Source organism: Amblyomma maculatum, chromosome 10 (assembly GCF_055883805.1).
Source record: "Amblyomma maculatum isolate TAMU_Amacu chromosome 10, ASM5588380v1, whole genome shotgun sequence".
Taxonomy (NCBI): domain Eukaryota; kingdom Metazoa; phylum Arthropoda; class Arachnida; order Ixodida; family Ixodidae; genus Amblyomma; species Amblyomma maculatum.
In genome coordinates, this window is record NC_139353.1 from 51,171,346 (window position 1) to 51,180,314 (window position 8,969).

An 8,969-nucleotide genomic window follows, 5' to 3' on the forward strand; every position below is an offset into this window, starting at 1 on the left:
CTACCTTTCTGCCGCCCCCCGCTACGCTTTCTTTTCCTTGGAATCTACCACTACCTGTCCTGCGAACATCGCGTATGTCGCACTACATGTCCTGCCCATGCCCACTTTTTCTTTTAGATTTCCACTAGATTATCATTAACTTGAGTTATTTCTCTGACCCACACTTCACGCTTCCTATCTCTTAATGTTGCCTCTACCATTTTTGTTCCATAGCACGCTGCGTTGTCCTCAACTTAAGAAGAACCCTTTTCGTTAACCTCCACGTTTCAGCACCGTAGGTGAGCACAGGTAGGATGCAAATGTTCTATACTTTCCTCTTGAGCGATAAGCTGCTAGTCGTAATCTGCGATTACTTGCCGAAAGGGCTTCATCTGAATGTTATTCTTTTTTTTACTTCCCTTTCATGGCCTGAATATACGGTTGCTAAACACTGTCCTAAGTAGACATATTCGCCTACCACTTCAAGTTATTCGCTACCTAACGTAAGCTCGTTGCCTTAGTCTTCGGCGTATTGATTTTCAAGCCTACATTTCTGCTTTTCCTGTCTAGTTCACCAATCATTATTTGAAATTCGTCCTCCGTATTATATAGCAAGGTAATGTGATCAGCCAATCGCATATTACTCAGGTATTCTCCATCTACCATTATCCATAAATGCTCCCATTCCTAGTCTCTAAATACTTCCTCAAAGCAAGCTGTTAATATTACTGGGAAGATCGCGTCTTGCTGTCTAGCACCTTTTTTATGAGAATTTTGTTACTTTCTTTGTACAGAACTGCGGTTGCTGTAAAGCTACTATAGATATCTTCCAGTATATTCACAAGTGGCTCATGTAAACCTGGATTTCACAACGCCTGCTTGACCGCCGAGGTTTCTACTGAGTTAAATGCTTTTTAGTAATCAATTAATGCTATGTATAAGGGCTGGTATATCCCGAACATTTTTCTATCACCTGGCTGATAATATGGATATGATCGATGGTAGAGCCCGCTTTCCTAAACCTGTTTGATCCTTCCCTTGATTGATGTCTAATGTTGCCCTAATTCTATTACCGATCACCTTAGTAAATACCTTATATGTAATGGATAGTAAGCTGATTGGTTACTTTTTAAACTCCTTAGCGTACCGTTTGTTATAAATTACGACAATGTTGGCGTTCTTCCCGGATTCCGGTACCGTCGATGACACCAGGTATTGCGTTTACACGGTGGCCATTTTTTCTACCATAATGTCCCCAGATCGTAAACTAATCTTCAGTTATCTCATCCACTCCAGCTGCTTTCGCCCTTTTCATAGTTTCTAAATCTTTCTTGACTTCCCCCTTCGTCACGGCCTGAACGTCTGACTGATTTTCCCTACTACCCGTCTCATTATATCCTGACTACTTTAGCTACTGTACAGAACAGTATAGAACTCCTCGCCTACTACTTTATCTTGTCCATATTTGTGATGAAACAGCCCACCTTGTCCCTTAGCGCATATATCTGATTTTCCTCTTCACCGCTATAAGGCTTCCACCATTCTTTATAACATGTTCAATTTTCCCCATGTTATACTTCCTTATATCGGCCACTTTAAACTTAATGATTAGCTTCGACATCTCAGCCAGGTTTTTCCTGTCTGCTGGGAAACTGCTTTCTCCTCTTAGTCTACAAAAACGCCTTTTAAAATGGATGCCGTAAACATCTACTTTAAACGCATGCTCAAATTGGCTTGCTCATAGGCTTTCCCCGCGTAAAAAAATAGTACAGCTAAGCTTGGCGGCTTAGTACGTCACTCAGCGTGAGCTAACTGGTGTTTCCTGACCTGAATCTCCGGGAGGCTGAGGCTATGCTGCCCTGTGGGGCCCGCGTAGGCAGGGGACGAACAGGGCAGCTTTGCAGTCTCTATCCCACTCTTTCCTAAAGCAACGATGCAAAGCCCACCCCAAAGATGTAAACGCCCGCACCACTAGCACGGCTGCCCATGCGGCTTAGGGTACGCGTGTTCGGCCGACATATATCAAGTCCATACTGCGACCAACTGCTGCATCTCTCGTACCCGCAAGCCAGTTGTCGTGTCCTCACTCTCCGCCTGCCTCTGTGATTCCAGCGCAGTGGATGTCGTCTCGTATCCCGCTTCCACTGCGAGGAACGAATTGTCCACAATGTGCTTGCCCGTAATAGTCGAGGGATGGTCAGGGCTCCTGGACCGCGTTTCTTCCGTTCTAGGGGAGGACTTTTTATTGGCTCAAGCGTGACCTGCAGCAGGTCCATCGCTGCTTGTCATTTGCCCTCTCCTAGGGCCCGTATTTCCTGAAGAGGAGGAATCGCCCACCACTAGTATTTCCGTAATGGTTTTCGCGTTCAACAAGCTTGTGGAACTAATTAGGGCTAAAGTTCAAATTTCAAGTTAGGAGGTACAGAGCATAACGAGAAAAAAAATAAAAGAGCAGTGCAGAATCTCCATTGTAGTAATGCGAAAGCGCGGATGCTGCTGTTGGTTGCTTCTGGTTGCTTCTAGTTGTTTAATTCACTTCTTGTTTAGCCTTTTAGTTTTTGTACTTTCAAATTGCGCGCCAATCTCTTCCTATGCTCATTTTCGGCTCTACTTCTGGTTGCGTGACGTCACATCCTCTACGTACAATAATTCACTTCTTGCTTACCCATTTTAGTCTTTGGTACTTTCAAATTGCGCGCCAGTCCCTTCCTATGCCCTTTTTCGGCTCTATTTCCGGTTTCGTGACGTTACATTCTTGACGTAATATTAATTCACTTCTTGTTTACCCATTTTAGTCTTTGGTACTTTCAAATTGCACGCCAGTCCCTTACTATGCCCTTTTTTGGCTCCACTTCAGGTCATGCGACGTCACATCCTTGACGTCACTCTAATCGACTGATTTAATTACCTATTTATTATTTGAGACATCTTGGCATCACCCTGATTGACTGACCTAAATAACTATTCTAGTATTTGATGCATTCAAATGCGGCCCCAAGCCACTGGCTAATGAGGCCATCTTCGAATTTACTTGGAGATTTTTTGGCTTTAAATAATTATCTAATTAACCTATTGGCCAAACATTACGTCAGCCTCTATCGATTGACATCACTAATAAACCTCTACCACTTCTCAATTACCCACAACTACTGAGGGCAACTTTTGCATTTCTGCCCGTAATTATTTACCTAAATAATTTATTGGTCTAATAATATTTCAGACCCAACATTACGTCCCCTTCAATCGATTGACACCACTCATTAACCTCTACCACTTTTCAATTACAACTGCTGGAGACACGATTTTGCTAACGCGGCTTGCGGACGCTGTCGCGGACAGCAATCTGTGAACATAGCGAAGTAATGTTTTCGCATTAATAAGATGGCTACAACGCTATGAAAGAGCACTGAACAAACAAGAGTAGACGGGGGAGCCTCAGTTTACAAGTCTAGCCAGCGTTTCAACAAGTGGACTGGTGTTCGTCTGGGCAGCTCAATTATCACTGGCAGGTGTTTAAATATGCTTTTGCTTCCGAAGAAGGAAAGCTAGGGAGGGGGAAGGAGGAGGGTCAAGGTGTAGGTCAAGGAGTGATAAAATGTTTCTTCCCTATGTATTTTCCAGCCTGGAACCGGTGATCCTGTTACTTGAAAAAGAAAATAAAAAGGGGCAGCATCAAGAAAAACTACAATGCAGGGTACATGATTACTCAGCACCTAAAGCAGGTTCACTGCTGACATACCTGTTTTGAAAGCGGATAGGCATTCCAAAGGTTCCTGATAAAGAATACATCTGCAGAGGAACAGTTCTCAAAAGCTTTCAGCAAGGAGAGGAAAAGGACTAAGAAACAGAATAACAACAGGTCAGAGAACGCTACCTGTCTCGTCATGAGAAAAAATGGGGGTTCAAGGGCCGACCAATTAGCAAGTGATAAGAAAGCAACATGTTTGGAGAAGCGCGTGCAGCTGATGCATTTGCGGAGTGGGGATAGTGAACATATGCTGTGAATCAACTGTACAATTAATGCTAGATGGGATTGTTTCCCGACTAGTTAAGGCGCAGAGGGAATATATTTGATGGATTCCAACGTTCCTTTTAAGACATTTATTCCTACTAGTTCCTGTGATCTAAATTTATCGATTAGATATGCCTCTCTATATTTCATGTCCTTTTTAAGGTTTAAAGCTGACTGAAGAATATACAATGTAATTTCTTCGAAATTATGGTCTTTCTGATTGAAATGCTGGGAAACTGTTTCCAGGAGGTTTGTTCCTGTGTCTATCAAATGGCCATTAAGCTTTATGTTTATTGATAGTCCTCTCTCTCCCATGTGCTGTTTATGACAGAAGGAGAATTCTAGAAGGTAGATAACCTTTCAAGAGCTGCAAATAAAAAGTAATTTTATATGAAAAGTGAAATCACTTCGAATACATTTAACTGTGAAGTCTTTTTGTATAGGAAAAGTGCGCTGCCCATGGGGAATGCTTAAAATCAGACACCCAGCGCCGCCTGGTTTAAAAATGAGCAAGCTTATAGTAGGACTCAGCACGCCGCTCATCGTGCAGTGGCTGCGCCCATCGACAGATTATGAGCTTTCTATTTCCTACACAATGCTTTTATCGCAGATTTAATGTCTTGAAGAAGTTGGAGTTACCTTTTTGATTGATTTAAAGGCGAACCTGACCTCCTCAGCTGCCTGCCAACTTGTCTATGAGTCGCGCCGCCTCTGCATTATCGAAGCTATAACGTCGCTACGCGCAGGTTTGAAACTGTTCTCGTGAGATCGTTTTCTTCTTTTTCTGCTCGCTGTAGGGCGCTTACAACGGGGAGAGTCCCTGCACTGTGAATAACGTGCGCACTTCCTAAAGCGAGATTTACCTGCGTTGAAGCATCACTAATTCAGGGTAAATATGTCACAGCAAAACGAAATGACCTCCCTGCTATATTAACATTCGGTCGGATTTGGGAATACTACGCGCGTTAAGCGCATTGAACGCGTGCAGTACTTACCTACTGCCCTCTTGAGGAACAGTAATGATGAAACAGCTTCATGATGAGAAAATATGACGAGCAATAAAGTGGTTCGTGTGTCGCGAAATATAATGCTCCGTTATTTAAGGCGATGCTGTGGAACGCATTGGTGAAGAAACAAAGGCCTGCAGTAGCGTTTCGACACTTGCCTCTTTACGACATCGAACGACTAGCAGTTGATGTGTTTAAGTGTCTTTTGCTCGAAGCGAATAACACCAAGATCCGCTGCGAAGCATGGATCTAAAAGGCTCACATTGTTAGGACTGTAAATATTTAAGTGGCCACAATTGTTCCGTAGATAAATGTTGGGCAGAATTTATCGGTCCCCTATAATGTGAGAGCGTGGGGAAGAGTTGCCATACCTTAAATCTCCTTAGTACAAACCCGCGCTCTCTATCTTAAGAGCCAGAATGAACTGCATTGAAGGATGGGGTTAGTATCGGTGATGGTTAATAGAAAAAAAATCAGTGCGAATTTGAAACAACAAAGTTGTTACGCTTTGTTTCTTGCACAGAATGAAAATTGCAGCAGGCAACATTTAACCATGTGATGTGTTTGATTATACACTGACGTACTCCCCCCCCCCCCCCCCTTCGTGCGCCGATTACGACTAGAGATCGATGTATCTAGACTGTTATATAGACCCGCGACATGTTTACACGAGTGGAGGCCGTGGAACCAACACCAGCGTAACAACACGCGTGCACAGATTCAAAGACATACCGCAGTACCTTCAGATAGACACATACACATTTTAGAAAAGACACCAGCTACCAGGTGGACGCCGAAGTGGACTTCACCACGAATACTATCCCTAAGTCAGCCACCCCTAAACACGCAACGCCTATCAGGAAGTCCACTCGGAACAAAAGGAAATGACTCACTGCTAGAGCCGGAATCTCCCAGAATAAATGTCGTCCTTTTCTTGTTGCTAGGAAATTAGCCGCAAGACACACAAGCTACATATCGCCTTTACATGCTTAGAAACATTACTTAACGAAACCAATGGTTCGTTCCGAAAGGATTTATGATTAATGTAAAGTGCGCTCTCGATACGCTCTGATGTGAACAAATCATTCGCTGGAAAAAAGCACTTATATGACTCGTCGTTAGCTTGAATAGATCATTTTAAAGCAGCACTGTCAGGAACTCACTGACCAACTGGACAAATATAACACTAACTGCGGGCGAGCATCAAGCCCTAAACGAATTCATGAACAGCAAAGAACAAAACTTCTGGTCAAAAAATTGCGTAAATTCATAAGGGATAAGCTGTCGATAGATAATGACCCACCTAGGAAACCAGGCATACGTTCTGCAGTTTCACAATAGCGATAAATTTTACCTACGAGACACGAGATAGATGATAGCAACGTCATTGACATTTCTAAATCTCTAAACGATAGGGATGAACAGATTCTAAGGCGAGGCCTAAACTTCTGCCCAACAAACAATAGCTTTAATGAATATACTCACGACGACAATGCATATTAAGGAATTCTTCGCAGAAAGCCCAAATAATGTACCGGAAGCCTCTAACCTACTCAGAGCCCCCGGCGCATGATTTCCTGATGCAGAGAGCCCCGAGCTGGACCTGTATATTAAATTTGTTTCAAAAGAAATTATTGAAAAAAGCTAGCTCGAATTACCAAAAACCTCTCTGTAGCTGGAAGAGCAACTCTTGACAATCTAGCTTCTAGAACGGATTTATTTATCAAGCCTGCAGACAAAGGGGGCAGCACAGTTATTTTCTAAATTGAAAATTACAAAACGAGGCACTCGTGCCACAATAAAACGTTAAATACCGATCCAACAGAACAATTCAGGGAAGTCATGCAGCATAAAATAGGATATCTATTTGCCAGGAAACTGATTACGGAGATTCATGAGCCATCAAACAAACAAGCTGATCGATTTTACCTACTGCCCACGAATAACAAGGTTTCCGCAGAAGCATTGTTTACCACAGACATACCAGGAAGGCTAATTGTTTCTAACAGTAATACGCCTACATAAAATCTCTCAATATTCCTAAATCACCACCTAGCAGATCTCTCGACCCAGCTTCCATCGTTTGTGCAAGACACACCTCACTTTCTTCGAATATCTGAGCGTATTAATAACCCGACCAATCTTGCAGATGACTGTTTTTTGTTTTTGAGAATGTCTAATCTGCAATCAATCGGTTTACAAGCTTCATATTGTTACATATAGAAGGCAGAAGACGAAGATCACCAACAGAGACAGAAGACGAAGCGATAGCAACGGTTTGTGCTATCGCTAGAAGAAGAGAATGTTGGCGCTGCTGTGTTTCTGTGTGTTGTGTGCTGTGTCACCAGCTGCTGTGCTTCTCGGACTAAGCTTGCCAAGTATCATCTTGGTGGAGGGGACTAAAGATCCCCGTGTGCACAGATAAGTCCGTTCAAGCAGCCAAAAGCTGGATTTGCGCAGTATCCGCCACCTACCTGGTATAACAACGTCAATAACGGCCACTATGACCTCTGAGGCAGCCCCTACCACCGCAGCAACATCGGCGCAGCTACTCGTCCTCACGCAAACCCGTCACCCTCCCATCTTTAATGGCGAAGACAAGACACATTTTGACGATTGGTTGGATGAATACGAGCGCTGCTGCAGGAACAATCACTTGGGACGCGAATATCATGTTTGCTAATCTCATTTTCTATTTGGCGGGAACCGCTTGCACGTGATTCCAAAATCATGAACAAAAGCTTGTGACCTGGAAACGTTTCAACAAAAAGCTACAAGACTTGTTCGGGAAGCCCATTGGACGGGCTCTCGCAGAAAACCGAACTTTCGTCTCGCGTCTAATATACCATGGAGTCCTACCTTGCCTACATTCAAGGCGTGCTCGCACTGTGCCGCAAGGCGAACAGCTCCATGCTGGAAAGTAAAAAGGCAGGGCATATCCTCAAGGGCATCGCGGATGACACGTGCAGCATCCTCTTCTGAATGGGATGCAGAAGAGGATGCTACTCCCCGGGTTCTCTCGGCTTGCTCTGGACTCCCGCTTGTCGTGTTGCCGTGTGAGAAGCTCTTGCCGCGCTACACAGGCCCACCCCTACCAAGTTTTACGGCCAATTCCTTCCGTGACATACGAGATCACCCCTGTGCATCAGCCACAACACTCCGCTTTGCCGCGTACCGATATCGTTCATGCCGCCCGCATGAAGCCTTACTTCAGTTCATTTTGAAGGTAGCGCGAAAAACGAGGACCAAGAGTAGGAGGACACAACACGAGCGCTTTTTCACAACTAAACTTTTTTATTGAAAAACACGGGATAAATACCCATCTCGCGAAACTAAAACACAAGAAACAAAAGTGTAAGCCGTCGTGCAAGAAAAAATGTGAGCCCCTTTACGAGGAAGCAGAAATATTGTCAACTCATAAGGAACGACTTCAGCGTGAAATCACGGAGGCTTTTTACATATCAAGACAAGGGAGTACATGCATAAGCGCACCGTCGATTGCTCTAACACAAAAAGAACTGGCATATCTAGACTACACATGGAACTAATATCTCCCGTCGCTTCCTTCATCTTTTTTGGTAAGTCTTGTTTGCTTTCGTGACCATGAGGCTTTTGTGCTTCTGTTTTTACATCTTATCTTAGTCAATAAGCACCCCCACCAGCTGTATCATGCCCTACACTTTTCCTGTACTTGATGCTATCACTTTTGTTTCTTTTGTTTTAGTTTCTCGAAATGGGTATTTATCCCATGTTTTTCAATAAAAAAGTTTAGTTGTGAAAAGGCGCTCGTGTTGTGTCCTCCTACTCTTGGTCCTCGTTTTTCGCGCTACCTTCAAAATGAACCAGCTTCAACTCGCCCAACTTTCAACCTTACTACTTACTTCAGTTCTCCGACATAGTACAAACCGGGACTGTGCTTCTCGCGGCAGAGGTAGCGTTACACATATGCCATCGCAGAAGGCAGAAGAGGA

At 43.8% G+C, this 8,969-nt stretch overlaps 1 protein-coding gene across 1 annotated transcript in view; it reads right to left on the minus strand.

The window, feature by feature from the left end:
• The window catches only part of LOC146176366 (neprilysin-1-like), a 60,114-nt gene extending 54,813 nt beyond the window's left edge, over nucleotides 1-5,301 (minus strand). Inside the window, exon 1 of the mRNA XM_084582708.1 lies at nucleotides 3,719-5,301. The gene's annotated coding sequence lies outside the window, so the exon portion shown is untranslated. The remainder of the gene's footprint in view (nucleotides 1-3,718) is intronic.
• Between the last annotated feature and the right edge of the window lie 3,668 nt (nucleotides 5,302-8,969).